The sequence below is a fragment of the Protopterus annectens genome, chromosome 9.part0 (assembly GCF_019279795.1).
Source record: "Protopterus annectens isolate FY-2018-M chromosome 9.part0, PAN1.0, whole genome shotgun sequence".
NCBI lineage: Eukaryota > Metazoa > Chordata > Ceratodontiformes > Protopteridae > Protopterus > Protopterus annectens.
The window spans coordinates 360,355,926-360,378,901 of record NC_056743.1 but is presented as its reverse complement, the minus strand read 5'-3'; positions in this window follow the sequence as shown (position 1 = coordinate 360,378,901).

Genomic DNA, 22,976 nt, shown 5'->3' with positions numbered 1-22,976 from the left:
GAAAATAGCAAAACAACAGGATAAGATGGCAACAAAGAAATGTGGAAGATGCAACCAGTGTAAATACATTTACACTGGTACGCTGTCCGATTGGGTGATGTAAACAGGACAATGATTAGAAGTATAGGAGGACACTGTTCTAGCAAACAAATAGTGTATTTGGCTTGTTGTCAGATATGTTCAGCCTATTATATAGGCAAAACAGAAAGACAACTAAAGAAAAGGATTTATGAACATTACTACAGAATTAAAAAGAAAGACTGCAAAAATGCCCTTTACCGACATATTAAGGAAAATGGGGACAATCATATCTTTTTATTTTATGTTATAGACCAAGAACTAGGAAATATTTATGAAGGTGACTGGAAAACTAGATTAGCCTGTAAGGAAAGTAAATGGCAGATGCTCACTGATTCAACCAGGAGTCCAGGTATCAATGAATACATCAGCATTAAACCGTTTTTGGTACTGGATGCATAATTTAATTTAATTTAATACAATTTAATTCATTTTAAGCCATAATAATGTACTGTCATTTATTTCAACTATCTAATGCTGTTTTTAATAAAAAATTTTTAGTAATTTTTAAGTAATTTTTAAATAATATTTATCAATCAACTTATATCATTCAATACCTATAATATTTATAATATTTATTGATTATCAATTAATTTTGCATATTATCACGTTGTATAATTATAATGTGTATTTTATGTATATTGGAATTAATATATTACACATCTTAAGCATTCATGGTATTATTTATTAAGTGAGAAAGTACATCAATTGTATCATATTTATTGCTATGACATTGTGTTATTATTTATTATTTATTACTATTTAGGATATTGTTTCATTGCCTTATCCCATTTACTATAACTAAGTAATGAAAGGTCAAAGAATAGTTGGATATATTTTATACATATACTGCTTAACATTTAGTAAACTGCATACTGCTTTAAGAAAATTACAGAAATGGCGCCAAAAGTTAAATAAATAAAGGAAATTGTTTTTCATTCACCAGTTCTGAAGAAGTCTGCGTTATGCAGATGAAAGCGCTAAACTGGTGAAATTGTTTTCAGTCTATGGTGTTTTTAAGTTGTTACAATAAAGAAGGTTCTTAAAAAAGAAGATTCGCAATCCTTTGGCATCTGGTGGTGTATGCGGACTGGAGAGAGCATTATCGGATGTGGATTTGTGTGTTCTACTACTTAGTTTCAGTTACGTGGCCCAAGCTGGCAATCTACTGAGTCCAATAGACTTGCTGGTTGTGTCGCTGTTCAAGCTATGTGAACCACTTTCTGTTTTTTACCTCTAACCAGAGTTAGATTTCTGTTGGTTGCTATTTCGCAGTTACATCCATTTATATGTATTATTAAATATAATATAATAATTATTCAATAAAAGATAATATAAAAATAAATGATCATGAACCTGAAAGATCTAGATTTAATGAGTAAATTACATATATTAACCACAAGGTAAGCACAAATAGTCTTTTGTAAGTAAATAATCTTCTAAAGCATTCCACATATATAATACATATACATATATTTAAATTAGATTACTATGTTAAATCTAATATGGTCTTAAATAATAAACTTCTAGTCAATTAGACATTTATATAAATATTCTAAGCTGTAAAAATAATGAATGTATTAACTTTAAAATATTTATTTAAATATCAGGTAATAAAATTATATTAAAAAAATAAATATTCTTCCTTTTTCACTCTTCCCCTGTCGTTGCAATAAATTATGAATAGTAAGGTAAATGACTGTGATATCCAAATCTTATGTGTATAAAATATGGATATAGTTATATAATGACAATTTTCAATGTTATTGTATTTTCAAAAAAATGTCAAGTTTATATGTGTAAAGGTTATTTAAAAATACATAAATCAATGTATTATATTATTAAATAGATATTTACCTGATCTTTAGTATTGCTACCCATCAGGCTTTATCTTCCCTCTTTAAAAGTAAATTGTTGGTAATGTGTCAGATTAGTTAAGTAATAAAGATTAAGAGTTAATGTGGCTACAGCCATTGCAGTTTCCATCTCTTATTGCATCTCCATCTTGCTAATATTAAAAACTAAGTGCATTGACTTAAACCAGTTTAGTAAAACTGTCGCAGTTAAGAGATATGCTGAAACAACAGTAACCAGCAATCCATATTAATTCATCTCTGTCTGTCTGCCATCTTGTTTGATTCTACATAAATCAATTTAACTTCCCATGTTATCACTGAAAACAGACACTTGTGGCTTATAGCCATTAACACAAAACAAAAGTAATAAAAAGCAACTCGCTCAAATCTGGGAGGACGAGTGACCTTCACTGAAAAAGGGCCTTGGTTATGAGCATGGTGCCAGACCAAAAATCTTTTCCATTTGGACATATGCAATTTTCTGGTTGAAGGTTTCCTTGCCTCCTATAAAACACTGAGCACATCCTCAGAAAAGGTGTGTCTGAAAGGGATCAAAACACTATGGCACATCCTCAGAAAAGTGGTGCCTGAAAAGGATCAAATCCCAATCACCCACAATGTCAGTTGCAAAGTGGACAGGTGGGGATGGATGGGATACCCCATGTCCTGTGCAAGGAGATCCAACTGGTGAGTTAACTTGGGATGATTGCTCCTGGCCAGATGCATAAAGAGGGGGAACCAGTGCTGCCTCAGCCAAAACGGAGTCACTAGCAAGATTTTTGAGGACTCCAGCTGAATCATCTGCAGGATTCTTGGAAGTAGAAGAAGAGGAGGGAATGCATAAAGAAACCTATCCTTCCAAGGAAAGGACAGGGAGTCTGTCTTCCAAGCTAGATGGCATGGCACTCAGGAACAGAAGAGAAGAAGGTGCCTGTTCCGAGGGGAGGCAAAAAGATCTACCTGAGGAATACCCACCAATGGACAATGCTCAAAAACACATCTCTGTGAAACATCCATCTGTGAGCCTGTGTTTTGCACCTGCTAAGAGAGTTGGCCACAAGATTGTGCTCTGAAGGAATGTATGCTGCCTGAAAAGTTAACTGATAACTGAGAGTTGCATCGGAAAGCCTGAAGCCTCATCCTGCAGAGGAGGTAAGGTTTTGTGCCCCCCTACTTGTTGACATATCACATCACTGTAGTGTTGTCTGTGTACACCTTCAAGGGGCCCGGAGAGAAGCTGGAGGGAAAAGCCTGAAGAGCCAGAATCAAAGCCCTCATCTCTTTAAAGCCCATATGGTATGACTTCTGATGGGAAGGCCAAAGACCCTAAACCTTCAGGTGACCAAGATATGCCCCCTCACCCCATGTCCGAGGCATTGATGAACAGCTCTTGAGAAGGGACTGGCGATTGAAAGGGCCAGCCTGGATTGAGAGAGAACTGTCAAATACACCATTCTAATTGCTTCTTGAGACAGGAAAGGAGAGGTGTACTGTAATTCAGAGTGTGACGATACTGGAGACAAATCAATTTAAGGTGCCATTGAATTGTCTGCATATGCAGTCTGGCATCAGAATAGGAGACGCCATGAATCCCAGGGCCTAAATAAACTCCCTGGCTGGGATGGCAGTCAGAGGGAGAAGAGACAGAAAGAAGGCTGTCAATGATAATACCTTTGGCGGTGGAAGAGAGGCCAAAATTGGCACTGTCTGCATCCTGCAACCCAGATACACATGATCCTGAGAAGGAGTCAGCACGGACTTTTGGAAGTTGATAGTAAACCCAAATCTTTGAAGAAGAGAGATGGTGAACTGCAGACCCTTTCAAAAATCGATTGAGAGAAAACAGCTAAAGCAACAGGTCATCTACATAAGGAAAAATTGGAATGCCTTGGAGCCTGCAGAAGTCAATCACAGGAGATAGGCATTTTACAAATACCCTTTGGGTGGTAGAGACCCCAAAGGGCAAAGCAGAGGGTGAATAAGGATATGAAAGTAAGCATCTTTCACATTCAAGGACACCAGAAAAGCCTGGGATAATAAAAGAAGAAACAGAGTTTGAAGAGGAAACATTCAAAATGAAGGGATCTCAAGAAAGGCTCTGAGCCAGGAGAGTTTCAAAATTGTTCTCCAAGTGCCTTTCTTTTCCAGGAACTGATGACATCCTGAATAAAAACCCTGTCTCACTTGGGAAGGGGGGACAGGTTGAATGTTCCCTGAAGGTTCCCTTGGTTCAACTGGGACAATAGAACCTCCAGAAAATTATGACATTGCTCTCGAGGAGGTTCAGCAATCCCAGAAATGGGAGGGGAGAGATGTAACCCTGATGGATGATAGAAAGAACCTAAGAGTCTGCAGTGATGAGACACCAATTTGGAAGACAAAGGAAGAGTCGAAGGAGCAAAGGAACCTGGCCTAAAGGTGGGGGATGAATTGCCAAAGAGAAGCAGGCTTACTAGATGAAGGAGGCTTCTGGGTCACAGAAATATGAGAACCTTTAGCAGAGGGGCCTGCCTCCCACCCTTCCTGCCCCAAGAGGACTTGCCTGTGAAAAAAAGCAGATCTAGAAGGATAATTCCTCTTGAACATATGGATAGGAGAGACACAATTATGTTTAAGGTCTTGCAAGGCTTTGCCTTTATCTTGCAGCAGTCCCAAAAAGATGAGTATTATCCAAAGGCGCATCCAACAACTTGGCCTTAATGTCCTCAGGAAGAGACTGAAGATGAAGCCAAAATAACACCTCATGATGGACCCAAAAGCCACAGCCCTAGAAGAGGCATTAGCAGCATTATAGCTACACTGAACAGAGTGGTGAGCCACTTGAGAAGCAGAACCTAAAAAAGATAAGGCAGAGGATTTGCCATCAGAATCTGGAAGGGTGAGGATTGAAGATCAGAGCATAACTGGTAAAGTAGTTATGTCTTTCAGCTTTTCCCAGTTAGGGGTCGCCACAGCGGAACTCTGGTCTGTTAATGATTGGCAGTAGATTTTTCCGTGTTGAGTTGCCAGCTCTGATGCACAACCTTCAATGAAGGTATGCCCATTCACGCACGTCTCCACACAGAAGATGCTCTAGGTGAGAATCAAACGGGACAACGTCTTGCTGTGATGCGACAACGCTACCGCAGCACCACCACCGCAGTAGCATAACTGGTAAAGTAGGTCAAGTAGGTCTGGTAATTGATAGTCCTAAAGGCCAGAGTCAAAGCAGTATAAACTTTCTTGCCAATCCTGTCCATTACCCTGCTGTTCTTTTCAGAAGGCAAAACTTTGTAAGAGGGCAAAAGATTAGAAGGTTTGTCTGAAGAAACTGACACCACAGCAGGATCAGCAGAAGGATGCTCGGAAACATATGGGACCTACCAGGTTTCTTAGGAGCAGGAGGCTGAGAATCAGGAGACTTGGAAGCAGCAATGAAAGTATCTAACCAGGCAGTCAACACAGGAGGACATCACTTCTGTGAGGTTTAGGAGTATCCACATGAAGCAACTCATAATAGCTTCTCTGAATATCCAACACATGAGAAGAATACCACTTAAAGATTTCCATCATCCTAGCAATTGTGTCCCCAAAGGACAATTCATGGAAAGAAGACTCGGGGCTCACAGACTCCTCTTCATCAGAACTATAAGCCAAAGGCAAAGGCATCTGTGAAGAATAGGACAAAGACCTCTCACCAGAGAGGGAATCCTCACCCAAGGAATATGGTTTCCTAAAATGTTTAGAAGGGGTAGAGGTCCAAGGAGGAATGGGTACTGAAACCTCTTGAGAAAGCTTTATGGCCATTAACACAGAGAACGAGTCTTGAGTAAATGCCTGCCATTCCATAATGAGGATCCATAGGACAAACATACTTCATTCTTTTTCGTTTCTTGAATGGGACATCAGCCATAGCAAATACCAGAGGTTCCGACCCTTGGCGAGATTTGAAAAGAGAACCCACAACTTCCTCCTATACCAATATCTATGGAATCCCTCTAGGATCCTCTTAGATAATCAACCATGGTTCTCTCTTGAAATCTTCAGCAAACACCTGCAAAGCCTCAGAGGATGTGAAGAAAGATGGATCTGTGTTGGCCTCTGGCAGGATTGCAGCTGAAGAATCTGATGTAAACACCAAATGACCTGCAGAGCTATTATCTGCATCTAGTGGGACGTCTGGTGGAGGTTGAACAGCTGAAGAATCCGGCTGAGACTTCTTGGCCTTCTTCTTACCTAGTGAGACTATCTCGGGTTGAAAGGATCCTGCCATGGTACCCTGGACTTAACTGTCTAAGCTGTTGGTTTTCAAGATAAATGACCAGGGAAGACAAACAACTTCTGAGTGTTGTAGAATGACCAGTGGAGACAGAGATTGTAAGTTATCAGTGGTTTATTGTACAGCCAATGTGAATCCACCTGCATGCACATTCATGAGTTGCACATAACTGAACTTGCTTAACACCCCCCCCCCACACGCTTCCTTACACTGCAGTAGCTGTGAAGGTACAAGCAATCACTGTTCTACAAGTGTTTTAGGCAAAATGCCTTACAGATACTATAAGAGGCATGTTCTTGGGAAGCATCCAAAGAAAAAAGATATCGGGACGATCCTTATGGAGAATCTGCCTCCCAGACTGACATTTTCCCCAATTGAATGACATGAACTCTATGTAGTGATAAAACATACAAGACCAAAAAAGTATATTTAAAAATACAAATAACCCCAACTGGCACTTACCAGGTGTTGCTAAATATTCAGCAGAGCAACAAAACGCTCAAACCAACTGACAATGGCATTCAAACTTGGAGCAAAAGAAGTTCTGGGTAGTTGCATCTGTTTGTCCGTTTTATGCCATACATTCTATGCAGGGAGCATAAATGTGATGTACTGCGCAAAGATCTCTTTTAAGCTTATCTGTACTGACTGAGGGATGGGCTGCTATACTGATATAGAAGGATATCTGCTCACTGCTATAACCTTTGACCATTGAAATCCTAACAATATTATACCTGCATTTGTGTTCTCTGTATCTGATACTGACATCGCTGTATCAATTAGTACATTATTCTCTCATTCCTTTCCTGTAAACAATGGAATACATAATATGTCAGAGATCAGATAAATCCCCTGCTTTGGTGTTGGACTGCCACACCTTTTATAGATATTCGTTATTTTGCCTTGAAGACTGTATTTTATTTACACTGGTGTTTACTGTATCAGAGTGGGCAGTTTTTGCCCAAGTGCCACAAGGCTGTCCATGCTGATCCCTTCTTGGTGCAATATTGCAGTGGCTTTTGAAAAAAAACAAATGACAGTTTATTACATTTTAATCATTAGTATCTTAAGTCATACTGTTATGGTTAAATCAAGACACTGAAAACATCTGCTCTGTGTTATAACCTAGAAAATTGCATTTTCTTGTGCAATGGCTGTGTTTGTCAGGCTGATCTACAATTGTGATTTAACTCTGCAGTTTGAATTACATATGCTGTAGTATTTACATTGATTTCTGAAGACTATAAACTAGAATTTTGTTACAATTTGAAGATTATTTAAATCTGAAACCACACCAATAAAAGAAGCTGAAAATCCTGTCATTTCTATTAACAACTGAACGCCATTACATTTGGTAAGCAGAATGTGATGTGAGCTGAAACAGTGAATTCCTCAAACATAGTAAATGCTTGGAGTATCTGAAATTGCAGAATACTGTTTTTGACAGTATCAGAAATTGTAAACTAATGTTTTGGGCAGTACCAGGAATTGCAGACTATGGTTTTGTGGAGCATCAGGAGTTGTTGACGAGTTTTAGGCAGTATCAGGAATTGCAGCCTAGAGTTGTTTTGGGCAGTATCAGCAACTGCAGACTGCAGTGTTGGGAGGTACCAGGAATTGCACACTACAGTTGGGCAGTATTATGAATTCCACAGTATGGTTTTGGGCAGTATCAGGAATTGCGGACTATGGTTTTAGGAAGTATCAGGAATTGCAGACTGTGGTTTTGGGCAGTGTCAGGAATTGCATACTATAGTTTTGGGTAGTGTCAGGAATTGGAACCTACGGCTTTTGGCAGTAACAGGAATTACAGACTATGGTTTTGGGCAGTATTGGGAATTGCAGACTATGGTTTTAGGAAGTATCAGGATTATCAGACTATAGTTTTTGGACAGTATCAAGAATTGCAGCCTACAGTTTTGGGAAATATCATAAATTGTAGCCTACTGTTTTTGGCAGTAACAGGAATTGCAAACTATGGTTTTGTGTAGTATCAGGAATTGCAGACTAAGGTCTTGGGCAGTATCAGGAATTGCACACTACAGTTTTGGGTAGTATTAGGAATTGTTGACTACAGTTTTAGGCAGTATCAGGAATTGCAGACTGCAATTTTGAGCAGTATCAGGAACTCCAGACTACAGTTTTGACAGTATCAGGAATTGCATACTACAGTTATGGATAGTATCAGGAATTGCAAACTGTGGTTTTGGGCAGGATCAGGAACTGCAGACAACAGTTTTGGGCTGTATCGTGAACTTCAGACTGCAATATTGGGCAGTATCAGGAATTGCAGACTTCGGTTTTGGGCAATATCAGGAATTGCAGACTATAGTTTTGGGAGGCATCATGATTTACAGAGTATGGTTTTGGCCAGTATCAAGAATTGCAGAAATTGGACAATATCAGGAATTGCAAACTACGATTTTGGGCAGGATAAAGAATTGCAGACTATAGTTTTGGGCAGTATAAGGAATTGCATACTTCTGCTATGAGCAGCATCAGAAAATGCAGATAATTGTTTTGGGCAGTATCAGGAGTTGCAGACGCTGTTTTGGGCAATATCAGAAATTGCACATTACAGCTTACAGAAGTATTAGGAAATGTAGACTACTGTTTTGGGCAGTATCAGGAAATTGCAGACTGTGGTTTTGGGCAGTATCAGGAATATCACACTATGGTTTTGGGCAGTATCAGGAATTGTTGACTACAGATTTAGGCAGTATAAGGAATTGCAGACTGTAATTTTGGGCGGTATCAGTAATTGCAGACTATAGTTGTTTTGAGCAGTATCAGGAACTCCAGACTACAGTTTTAGCAGTATCAGGAATTACAAACTATGGTTTTGGGCAGTATCAGGAATAGCAGAATATTGTTTCTGGTAGTATCAGGAATTGCAGACTATGGTTTTGGGAAGAATCAGCAATTACAGACTACAGTTTTGGGAGGTATCAGGAATTGCAGAGTATGGTTTTGGACATTATCAGGAATTGCAGACTATGGTTTGGGGCAGTATTAGTACCTGCACAGTACAATTTTGAGCAGTATCAGGAATTACAGACTATGGTTTAGGGCAGTATTCGCAATTGCAGATTACAGTTTTGGACAATATCATGAATTACAGACTACGGTTTTAGACAGTTTCAGGAATTGCAGACTATGGTTTTGGGCAGTCTCAGGAATTGCAGACTATGGTTTCGGACAGCATCAGCAATTGCAGACTACAGTTGAGGGTTTTATCATGAATTGCAGACTACAGTTTTGGGCATTATCAGTAATTGCAGCCTATGGTTTTTGGCAGTATCAGGAATGCAAAATACGGTTTGGGGCAGTATCACAAATTGCAGACTACAGTTTTGGCCAGTATCAGTAATTACAGCCTATGGTTTTTGGCAGTATCAGGAATGCAAAATACCATTTGGGACAGTATCAGGAATGACAGACTATGGTTTTGTGTAGTATCAATAATTGCAGACAACAGTTTTGGGTGGTATCATGATTTACTGAGTATGGTTTTGGCCAGTATCAAGAACTGCAGAGTATGGTTTTGGACAGTCTCAGGAATTGCAGACTATGGTTTTGGGTGGTATGAGGAATTCCAGATTACAGTTGTGGGCAGTATCAGTAATTGCAGCCTATATTTTTTGGCAGTATGGGAAATTGCAGAATATGGGTTTAGGCAGTATCAGGAATAGCAGACTATGGTTTGGGGCAGTATCAGAAATTGCAGACTGTGATTTTGGGCAATATCAGGACCTGCAGAGTATGGTTTGGGGCAATATCAGGAATTGCGGACTACAGTTTGGGGCAATATGAGGAACTACAGACTACAGTTTTGGGCAGCATCAGGAATTGCAGACTATGGTTTTGGGCAGAATCAGGAATTGCAGATTACAGTTGTGGGCAGTACCAGTAATTGCAGCTTATGGTTTTTGGCAGTTGAAGAATTGCTGAATACGGTTTTGGGTAGTATCAGGAATTGCAGAATATGGTTTTGGGCAGTATCAGGAATTGCAGACTACGGTTTTGGGTGGTATCAGGAATTGAAGACTGCAGTTTTGGACAGTATCAGGAACTGCAGAGCATGGTTTTGGGCAGTATGAGTAATGCAGACTAGGGTTTTGGGCAATATGTGTAACTACAGACTACAGTTTTGGGCAGTATCAGGAACTGCAGACTACCACTTTGGACAGTATCAGGAATTTCATTCTATGGTTTTGGGCAGTATAAAGAATTGCAGACTATAGTTTTGGGCAGTATAAGGAATTGCATACTTCTGCTATGAGCAGCATCAGAAAATGCAGACAATTGTTTTGGGCAGTATCAGGAATTGCAGACTCTGGTTTTGGGCAATATCAGAAATTGCACATTACAGCTTGCAGCAGTATTAGGAAATGTAGACTATAGTTCTGGCCAGTATCCAGAAATGCAGACTACTGTTTTGGGCAGTATCAGAAAATTGCAGACTGTGGTTTTGGGCAGTATCAGAAAATTGCACACTATGGTCTTGGGCAGTATCAGGAATTGTTGACTACAGATTTAGGCAGTATAAGGAATTGTAGACTGTAATTTTGGGCAGTATCAGTAATTGCAGACTATAGTTGTTTTGAGCAGTATCAGGAACTCCAGACTACAGTTTTAGCAGTATCAGGAATTGCAAACTATGGTTTGGGGCAGTATCAGGAATAGACTATGGATTTGGGAAGAATCAGCAATTACAGACTACAGTTTTGGGAGGTATCAGGAATTGCAGAGTATGGTTTTGGACATTATCAGGAATTGCAGATTATCGTTTGGGGCAGTATTTGGAACTACACAGTACAATTTTGAGCAGTATCAGGAATTACAGACTACGTTTTTTGGCAGTATCAGAATTGCAGACTATGGTTTTGGGTAGTATCAGGAATTACAGACTATGGTGTAGGGCAGTATTCGGAATTGCAGATTACAGTTTTGGACAGTATCATGAATTACAGACTATGGTTTTAGACAGTTTCAGGAATTGCAGACTATGGTTTTGGGCAGTATCAGGAATTGTAGACTACAGTTTTGGGCAGCCTCAGGAATTACAGACTACAGTGTTGTGCTGTATCAGGAATTGCAGACTATGGTTTTGGGCAGTCTTAGGAATTGCAGACTATGGTTTTGGACAGCATCAGCAATTGCAAACTACAGTTGAGGGTGGTATAATGAATTGCAGACTACAGTTTTGGGCAGTATCAGTAATTGCAGCCTATGGTTTTTGGCAGTATCAGGAATGCAAAATACCATTTGGGGCAGTATCAGGAATGACAGACTATGGTTTTGGGTAGTATCAATAATTGCAGACAACAGTTTTGCGTGGTATCAAGATTTACCGAGTATGGTTTTGGCCAGTATCAGGAACTGCAGAGTATGGTTTTGGACAGTCTCAGGAATTGCAGACTATGGTTTTGGGTGGTATCAGGAATTCCAGATTACAGTTGTGGGCAGTATCAGTAATTGCAGCCTATACTTTTTGGCAGTATGGGGAATTGCCGAATATGGGTTTAGGCTGTATCAGGAATAGCAGACTATGGTTTGGGACAGTATCAGGAATTCCAGAATATGGTTTTGGACATTATCAGGACCTGCAGAGTATGGTTTTGGGCAGTATGAGGAATGCAGACTAGGGTTTTGGGCAATATGTGTAACTACAGACTACAGTTTTGGGCAGTATCAGGAATTGCAGAGTGGTTTGGGACAGTGTCAGGAATTGCATTCTGCAGTTTTACGCAGTATCAGGGACTGCAAAGTACAATTTTGGGCACTATCATGAACTGCAGACTGTGGTTTTGGGCAATATCAGGAATTGCAGAGTATGGTTCTGAGCAGTATAAAAAATTGAAGACTATGGTTTTGGACAGGATCAGGAATTGCAGCCTACGGTTTTTGCCAGTAACTAGAATTGCAGACTATGGTCTTGGGCAGAATCAGGAATTGCACACTACAGTTTTGGGCAGTATCAGGAATTGCTGACTACAGTTTTAGGCAGTATCAGGAATTTCAGACTGTAATTTTGGGCAATATCAGAAATTGAAGACTATAGTCGTTTTGGCCAGCATCAGGAACTCCAGATTACAGTTTTCGCATTATCAGGAAATGCAGACAAAGTTTATGTGTAGTATCAGGAATTGCAAACTATGATTTTGGGCAGTATCAATAAGAGCAGACTATTGTTTTGGGTAATATCAGGAATTGCAGACTACGGTTTTGGGAAGAATCAGCAATTACAGACTACAGTTTTAAGAGGTATCAGGAATTGCAGACTATGATTTTTGGCAGTATCGAAATTGCAGACTATGGTTTTGGGTAGTGTCAGGAATTACAGGCTGTGGTTTAGGGCAGTATCTGGAATTGCAGACTACAGTTTTGGACAGTATCATGGATTGCAGACTGTGGTTTTGGGCAGTATCAGCAATTGCAGACTACAGTTTTGGGTAGTAACAGGAATTGCAGACTATGCTTTTTGGCAGTATCAGGAATTGCAAACTTCAGTTTTGGGCAGTATCAGGAATTGCAGACTACAGTTTTGGTCAGTATCAGGAATTGCAGACTACAGTGTTGTGCTGTATCAGGAATTGCAAATTATGGTTTTGGACAGTCTCAGGAATTGCAGTCTGTGGTTTTGGGCATCATCAGCAATTGCAGAATATGGCTTTGGGGGTTATCTGGAATTGCAGTCTACAGTTTTGGGCACTGTCAGGAACTGCAGAGTATGGTTTTGGACAGTCTCAGGAATTGTGGACTATGGTTTTGGGTAGTATCAGGATTTGCAGACTACAGTTTCCAGCAGTTTCAGGAATTACAGCATATGGTTTTGGGCAGTAATGGGAATTGCAAACTATGGTTTTGGGTAGTATCCGGAATTGTAGAGTACAGTTTTGGGCACAGTCAGGAATTGGTGAATTTGAGCAGTATCTGTTATTGCAGACCCCAGTTTTGGGAAGTATCAGAAATTGCAGACCACTGTTTAGGTCACTATCAGGAATTACACATTTCAATTTGGGGCAGTATCAGGAATTGCAGACTATGGTTTTGTGCAGTATTAGGTATTGCAGACTACGGTTTTGGGCAGTATTAGACATTGAAGACTATGGCTCTGGAGAGTATCAGGAATTGCAAACTACACTTTTGCGCAGTACCAGGAATTGCAGACTATGGTTTTGGGCAGCATCAGCAATTGCAGACTACGGGTTTGGGTGGTATCAGGAACTGCAGAGTACGGTTCTGGGCAGTATCAGGATTTACACAAACCAGTCTTGAGCAGTATCAGGAATGGTAGACTATAGTTTTGTGCAGTATCAGGAATTGCAGCCTACAGTTTTGGGCAGTATTGGGAATTGCAGACTATGGTTTTGGGCAGTATCAGCAATTGCCGACTACAGTTTTGGGTGGTATCAGGAACTGAAGAGTACAGTTCTGAGCAGTATCAGGATTTGCAGACAACACTTTTGGGCAGTATCAGGAATTGCAGACTGTAGTTCTCTGCAGTATCAGAAATTGAAGACTACAATTTTGGGTAGTATCAGGAACTGCAGACTGAGGTTTTGGGCAGTATTAGGAATTGTGGACTACAGTTTTGGGCAGTATCAGGAATTGTAGACTACAGCCTTGGGCAGTCTCAGGAATTGCAGTCTATTTTTTTGGCAGTAACGGGAATTACAGACTACAGTTTTGGGTAGTATTACGAATTGTAAACTACGGTTTTGAGCAGTATCAGGAATTGCAAACTATGGTTCTGGGTAGTATCAGGAATTGCAGACTATGGTTTTGGGCAATATCTGGACTTGCATACTATAGTTTTGGGCAGTATCAGAATTTACAGACTATGGCTTTGGGCAGTATCAGAATTTGCAGACTGCTGTTTAGGGCACTATGAGGAATTGCACATTACAGTTTGGGGCAGTATCAGGAATTACAGACTACAGCTCTGGGCAGTATCAGGAATTGCAGCCTAAGGTTTTAGGCACTATTGTGTACGGTTTTAGGCACTATCATGAATTGCAGTCTGTATTTTTGGACAGTATCAGGAATCACAAACTATGGTTTTATGCAGTATCAGAAATTGCAGACTATAGTTATTTTGGGGAGTATCAGGAATTGCAGACTATGGTTTTGGGAATGATCAGGAATAACACACTACACTTTTAGGCACTATTAGGAATTGTACATTGTGGTTATGGGCAGTATAAGGAATTGGAGACTACGAATTTAGGCAATATCGGAATTGCACACTATGGTCATGGGCCGTAATAGGAATTGTAGACTATAGTTTTGGGCAGTATCAGGAAATGCAGAGTACAGCTTTGGGCAGTATCAGGAATTCCACATTATGGTTTGGGCAGTATCAAGAATTGTAGACCACAGTATTGGGCAGTATCAGGAATTACAGCTAAGGTTTGGGGCAGTATCAGGAATTTGCAGACTGTGGTTTTAGGCAGTATCAGGAAGTGCCTACTACGGTTCTGGGCAGTATCATAATTTGCCGACTCTGGTTTTAAGCAGTAGCAGTAATTGCAGAGTATGGTTTTGTGCTGTATCAGGAATTGCATTGTATGGTTTGGGGCATTATCAGGAATTGCAGACTACTGTTTTGGGCAGTATCAGTAGTTGCAGCCTAGAGTTTTGGGCAGTATCAGTAATTGCAGACTACTGTTTTCGGCAGTATCAGGAATTGCAGACTATAGTTTTGAGCAGTATCAGGAATTGCAGACTAATATTTGGGGCAGTATCAGGAATTGCAGACTACAGTTTTGTGCAGTATCAGGAATTGCAGACTACAGTTTTGTGCAGTATCAGGAACTGCAGACTACAGTTTTGGGCAGTATCAGGAATTGCAGACTAATGTTTTGGGTAGTGTCAGGAATTGCAGACTACAGTATTGGGCAGTATCATAATTTCAGAATACAGTTTTGCGCAGTATCAGGAATTTCACACCGTGTTTTTAGGCAGTATCAGAAATTGCAGACTATGGTTTTGGGGAGTATCAGGAATTGCAAGGCTACTGTTTTGGGGCTTCCAGGAATTGCAGACTACAGTTTTGGGCAGTATCAGGAATTGTAGACTACAGGCTTGGGCACTATCAGGAACTGCAGCCTACAGTATTGGACAGTACCAGGAATTTCCACATTGCAATTTTGGGAAGGATCAGGAATTGCAGACTATGGTATTGGGCAGTATCAAGAATTGCAGACTATGGTTTTGGAAAGTATCAGGAATTGCAGACTAATGTTTTGGGCAGTGTTAGGAATTGCAGACTACAGTTTTGGGCTGTATCAGAAATTACAGGCAATGATTTGGGGCAGTATCATGATTTTCACACTGCTGTCTAGGGCACTAGCAGGAATGGCACATTACAGTTTGGGGCAGTATCAGGAATTACAGACTATGGTTTTGGGCAGTATCAGGAATTGCAGACTGTGGTTTTGGGCAGTATCAGGAATTGCAGACTACAGTTTTGGCAGTATCAGGAATTTCAATCTGTGGTTTGGGGCAGTATCCGGAATTGCATACTACTGTTTTGGGCAGTATCAGAAATTGCAGACTATGGTTTAGGCAGTATCAGGAATTGCAGACTACTGTTTTGGCAGTAACAGGAATTGCTGCCTATTGTTTTGGGCAGTATCAGGAAATGCAGGCAGTGGTTTTGGGCAGTATCAGGAATTGCAGACAATGGCTGTTTTGGGCAGTATCTGGAATTACAGACTATAGTTCTGGGCAGAGTCAGGAACTGCACACTACTGTTTTGGGCAGTATCAGCAATTGCAGAATACAGTTCTGTGCAATATTAGGAATTGTTGACTATGGTTTCGGGCAGTATCAGAAATTGCAGACAGTGGTTTTGGGCAGTATCTGGAATTGCAGATAATAGTTGTTTTGGGCAGTGTCTTCAATTCCAGGCTACTGTTCCTAAAATTCCTGAAACTGCCCAAAACAGTAATCTGCAACTCTTGAAACTTCCCAAAACTGCAGACTAAGGTTTTGTGCAGTATCAGGAATTGCAGAATGCTGTTTTGGCCAGTATCAGGAATAGCAGACTGCTGTTTTGGGTAGTATCAGGAGTTGCAGGCAGTGGTTTTGAGAAGTATCAGGAATTGCAGACTACAGTTTTGGGTGGTATCATGAATTACAGGTTATGGTTTTGGCATTATCAGGAATTCCAGACTTTGACTTTGGGCAGTATCAGGATTACAGAGCATAGTTTTGGGTAGTATCAGAAATTGAAAACAGTGGTTTTGGGCAGTATCAGGAATTCCAAACTTCAATTTTGGGCAGTATCGTTAATTGCAGACTATGGTTTGGGGCAGTATCAGGAATTGCAGAGTATAGTTTTTGCCAATATCAAAAATTGAAGACTACAGTTTTGGGCAGTAACAGGAATTGCAGCCTATTTTTTGAGCAGTAACGGGAATTCCAGACTACGGTTTTGCGTAGTATCTGGAATTGTAGGCTAGATGTAGGCAGTATCAGGAATTGTAGGCTAGATGTAGGCTAGTTGTAGGCAGTATCAGGAAATGCAGACTACAGTGCTTGTTAGTATCAGGAATTGCAGACTATAGTTTTGGGCAGTATCTGGAATTGCAGACCACAGTTTTGGGCAGTATCAGAAATTACAGGCTATGGTTTTGGGCAGTATCAGGAATTGCAGACTACAGCTCTGGGTAGTATCAGGAATTGCAGACTAAGATTTTAGGTGCTATCATGTAAGGTTTTAGCCACTATCACGAACTGCAGTCTACAGTGTTGGGCAGTATCAGGAATTGCAGAATGCTGTTTTGGGCAGTATCAGGAATAGCAGACTACTGTTTTGGGTAGTATCAGGAATGGCAGACCGTAGTTTTGAGAAGTATCAGGAATTGCAGACTGCAGTTTTGGGTGGTATCATGAATTGCATATTATGCCTTTGCATTATCAGGAATTGCAGACTGTGGTTTTGAGCAGCATCAGGTTTGCAGAGTATAATTTTGGGTAGTATCAGAAATTAAAGACTACGGTTTTGGGCAGTATCAGTAATTGCAGACTGAGGTTTTGGGCAGTATCAGGAATTGCAGACTACAGTTTTGGGCAGTATCAGGAATTGCAGACTACAGTTTTGGGCAGTATCATGAATTGCAGACTATGGTTTTGGGCAGTATCATGAATTGCAGACTATAGTTCTGGGAAGTATTGGAAATTGAAGACTACAGTTTTGGGCAGTATCAGGAATTCCAAACTACAGTTTTGGGCAGTATCAGGAATTGTAGACTACAGGTTTGGGCAGTATCAGGAACTGCAAACTACAGTTTTGGACAGTACCAGGAATTTCTGCATTGCAATTTTGGGAAGTATCAGGAATTGCAGACTACAGTATTGGGTAGTATCAGGAATTGTAGACTATGGTTTTGGGCAGTATCAGAAATTGCAAACTAATGTTATGAGCAGTGTCAGGAATTGCATACTACCATTTTGGGCAGTATCAGACATTACAGGCAATGATTTGGGGCAGTATCATGATTTGCACACTGCTTTTTAGGGCACTATCAGGAATTGCAGACTACAGTTTTTGCCACTATCAGGGATTTCAGTCTGTGGTTTGGTGCAGTATCAGGAATTGCATGCTACTGTTTTGGCAGTAACAGGAATTGCTGCCTATTGCTTTGGACAGTATCAGGAAATGCAGACAGTGGTTTTTGGCAGTATCAGGATTTTCAGACAATGGTTGTTTTAGGTAGAGAACACGGTTTTGTGAAATATCAGAAATTGCAGACTACAGTTTTGTGTGGTATCATGAATTGCACGTTACAGTTTTGACATTATCAGGAATTGCACACTGGTTTTGGACAGAATTAGGAATTGCACGGTATGGTTTTGGGTAGTATCAGAAATTGCAGACTATGGTTTAGGGCATTATCAGGAATTGCAGAGTGCAGTTTTCGGCAGGGACAGTAATTTCAGACTACAGTTCAGCGCAGTATCAGGAATTGCAGACTACAGTTTTGGGCAGTACCAGGAATTGCCGACTAATGTTTTGGACAGTGTCAGGAATTGCAAACTAAAGTTTTGGGCAGTATCCAGGTATAGCAGACTACAGTTTGGGCCAATATCAGGTATTGTAGACTAATGGTTTGGTCAGTATCAGCAATTGCTGACTAAGGTTTTGGACATTATCAGGAATTTCACATTGCAGTTTTGGGCAGTATCAGGAATGGATCACTACGGTATTGGGCAGAATCAAGAATTGCAGACTAATGTTTTGGGCTGGATCAGGAATTGCAGATGATGGTTTTGGGCTGTATCAGGAATTGCACATTACACTTTCGGGCAAAATCAGGAATTGCACATTACACATTTGGGCAGAATCAGGAATTGCAGAATATGGTTCTGGGCAGTGTCAGGTATTGTTGACTACTGTTTTGGGCAGTATCAGGAAGTGCAGACAGTGGTTTTGGGCAGTATCTGGAATTGCAGATAGTAGTTGTTTTGGGCAGTATCTTCAGTTCCAGGCTACGGTTCCTAAAATTCATGAAATTGCCCAAAACAGTAATTTGCAACTCTTGATACCTTCCAAAACTGCAGACTAAGGTTTTGTGCAGTATCAGGAATTGCAGAATGCTGTTTTGGGCAGTATCAGGAATAGCAGACTACTGTTTTGGGTAGTATCAGGAATTGCAGACCCTGGTTTTGAGAAGTTTCTGGAATTGCAAACTACAGTTTTGTGTGGTATCATGAATTGCAGGTTATGGTTTTGGCATTATCAGGAATTCCAAACTTTGATTTTGGGCAGTATCAGGATTGCAGAGTATAGTTTTGGGTAGTATCAGGAATTGCTGACTAATGTTTTGGGCAGTGTCAGGAAGTGCAGACTAAAGTTTTAGGCAGTATCAGGTACTGCAAACTAAAGTTTGGGGCAATATCAGGTATTGTAGACTAATGTTTTTGGCAGTATCAGCAATTGCCGACTAAGGTTTTGGACATTATCAGGAATTGCACATTGCAATTTTGGGCAGTATCAGGAATGGATCACTACGGTTTTGGGCAGTATCAAGAATTGCAGACTAATGTTTTGGGCAGTATCAGGTATTGCAGACTACAGTTTGGAGCAATATCAGGTATTGTAGACTAATGTTTTTGGCAGTATCAGAAATTGCTGACTAAGGTTTTGGACATTATCAGGAATTTCACATTGCAATTTTGGGCAGTATCAGGAATGGATCACTACGGTATTGGGCAGTATCAAGAATTGCAGACTACTGTTTTGGGCAGGATCAGGAATTGCAGATGATGGTTTTGGGCTGTATGAGGAATTACAGTCTAAGGTTTTGGGCAATATCAGTAATTGCAGACTACGGTTTTGGCAATATCAGGAATTACAGACTAATGTTTTGGGCAGTGTCAGGAATTGCAGACTAAAGTTTTGGGTAGCATCAGGAATTGCAGACTAAGGTTTTAGGGGCTATCATGTAAGGTTTTAGGCACTATCACAAATTGCAGTCTACAGTGTTGAGCAGTATCAGGAATTGCTGAATGCTGTTTTGGGAAGTATCAGGAATAGCAGACTACTGTTTTGGGTAGTTTCAGGAATTTCAGACCATTGTTTTGAGAAGTATCAGGAATTGCAGACAACAGTTTGGGGTGGTATCATGAATTGCAGGTTATGGATTTGCATTATCAGGAATTACAGACTGTGTTTTTGGGCAGTATCAGGTTTGCAGAGTATAGTTTTGTGTAGTATCAGAACTTGAAAACTATGGTTTTGGGCAGTATCAGAAATTGGCAGTATCAGGAATTACAGATTACAGTTTTGGGCAGTATCAGGAATTGCAGACTACAGTTTTGGGCAGTATCATGAATTGCAGACTTTGGTTTTGGGGAGTATCATGAATTGCAGACTATAATTTTGGGCAATATTGGAAATTGAAGACTACAGTTTTGGGCAGTATCAGGAATTGCAGACTACAGTTTTGGGCAATCTCAGGAATTGCAGCCTATTTTTTGGGCAGTAACAGGAACTGCAACTATGATATTGGGTAGTATCAGGAATTGTAAACTGCGGTTTGGGACAGTATTAGGAATTGCAGATTACAGTTCTGGGTAGTATCAGGAATTGCAGACTATCATTTTGGGCAGTATCTACAATTGCAGACCACAGTTTTGGGCAGTGCCAGAAATTAGAGGTTATGGTTTGGGGTAGAATCAGGAATTGCAGACTTTGGTTTTGGGCAGTATCAGCAATTGCAGACTACAATTTTGGGCAGTATCAAGAATTCCAGAGAACAGTTATGGGCAGTGTCAGGAATTGGAGACTACAGTTTTGGCCAGTATCAGGAATTGTAGACTGTGGTTTTAGGCAGTATCAGCAATTGCAGACTACAGTTTTGGGCAGTATCAGGAATTGCAAACTGCAGTTTTGACAGTATCAGGAATTGCACACTTTGGTATCTGGCAGTTTCAGGCATTGCAGACTACATTTTTGGGCAGTATCATGATTTGCTGACTGTGGTGTTTGGCAGTATCCGGAATTATATACTACTGTTTTGGGTAGTATGAGAAATTGCAGACTATGGTTTGAGCAGTATCAGGAATTGCAGACTACGGTTCTGGGTAGTATCAGGAATTGCAGACTATGGTTTTGGGCAGTATCTGGAATTGCAGACTACAGTTTTGGGTATTATCAGAATTTACAGGCTATGGTCTGGGGTGGTATCAGGATTTGCAGACTGCTGTTTGGGGCACTATCAGGAATTGAACATTACAGTTTGGGGCAGTATCAGGAATTTCAGACTACAGCTCTAGGCAGTATCAGGAATTACAGCCTAAGGTTTTGGGCACTATTGTGTATGGTTTTAGGCACTATCATGAATTGCAGTCTGTAGTTTTGGACAGCATCAGGAATTACAAACTATGGTTTTGGGCAGTATCAGAAATTGCAGACAATAGTTATTTTGGGGAGTATCAGGAATTGCAGACTATGGTTATGGGAATTATCAGGAATAGCACACTGCACTTTTAAGCAGTATTAGGAATTTTACAGTGTGGTTATGGGCAGTATAAGGAATTGGAGACTACAAATTTAGGCAATATCGGAATTGCACTCTGTGGTTTTGGGCCATATGAGGAATTGTAGACTATAGTTTTGGGCAGTATCAGGAATTGCAGAGTACAGCAGTATGAGGAATTCCACACTATTGTTTGGGGCAGTATCAAGAATTGTAGGCTACAGTATAGGGCAATATCAGGAATTACAGCTAAGGTTTGGGGCAGTATCAGGAATTTGCAGACTGTGGTTTTGGGCAGTATCAGGAAGTGCTGACTATGATTCTGGGCAATATCATGATTTGCCAACTGTGGTTTTAGGCAGTATTAGTAATTGCAGAGTATGGTTTTGTGCTGTATCATGAATTGCATTGTATGGTTTAGGGCACTATCGGGAATTGCAGACTACTGTTTTGGGCAGTATCATTAGTTGCAGCCTAAAGTTGACTACTATCTCAGGCAGTATCAGGAATTGCAGACTGTGGTTTTGGGCAGTATCAGGAAGTCCTGACTATGGTTCTGGGCAATGTCATGATTTGCTGACTGTGGTTTTAGGCAGTATTAGTAATTGAAAATATGGTTTTGTGCTGTATCAGGAATTGCATTGTATGGTTTGGGGCACTATCATGAATTGCAAACTACTGTTTTGGGCATTATCAGTAGATGCAGCCTATGGGTTTGGGAAGTATCATTAATGGCAGACTATGGTTTTGCACAGTATGTGTAATTACAGATGACGGTATAAGGAAGTATCAGGTACTGCAGACTACAGTTCTGGGCAGTATCAGTAATTGCAGACTACTGTTTTCGGCAGTATCAGGAATTGCAGACTACAGTGTTGAGCAGTATCAGGAATAGCAGACAAATGTTTTGGGCAGTATCAGGAATTTCAGACTGTGGTTTGGGGCAGTATCAGAAATTGCAGACTGTGGTTTAGGCAGTATCAGGAATCAGACTACTGTTTTGGCAGTAACAGGAATTGCTGCCTATTGTTTTGGGCAGTATCAGGAAATGCAGACAGTGGTTTTGGGCAGTATCAGGAATTGCAGACAATGGCTGTCTTCGGCAGTATGTGGAATTACAGACTATGGTTCCAGGCAGTGTCAGAAATTGCATACTGCTGTTTTGGGCAGTATCAGCAATTGCAGAATACAGTTCTGGGCAGTATCAGGTATTGTTGACTACTGTCTCGGGCAGTATCAGGAATTGCAGACAGTGGTTTTGGGCAGTATCTGGAATTGCAGATAGTAGTTGTTTTGGGCAGTATCTTCAATTCCAGGCTATGTTTCCCCAAATTCCTGAAACTGCCCAAAACTGTAATCTTCAAATCTTGATACTTCCTAAAACTGCAGACTAAGTTTTTGAGCAGTATCAGGAATTGCAGACTACTGTTTTGGGCAATATCAGTAGTTGCAGCCTATGGTTTTGGGCAGTATCATCAATGGCAGACTATGGTTTTGGGCAGTATGTGTAATTACAGACGACGGTATAGGTCAATATCAGGTACTGCAGACTACAGTTCTGGGCATTATCAGTAATTGCAGACTACTGTTTTCAGCAGTATCAGGAATTGCAGAGTACAGTTTTGTGAAGTATCAGGAATTGCAAACTACAGTTTTGAGCAGTATCAGAAATTGCAGACTATAGTTTTGGGCAGTATGAGGAATTGCAGACTAATGCTTTGGGCAGTGTCAGGAATTGCAGACTACAATTTTGGGCAGTATCAGAAATTACAGGCAATGATTTTGGGCAGT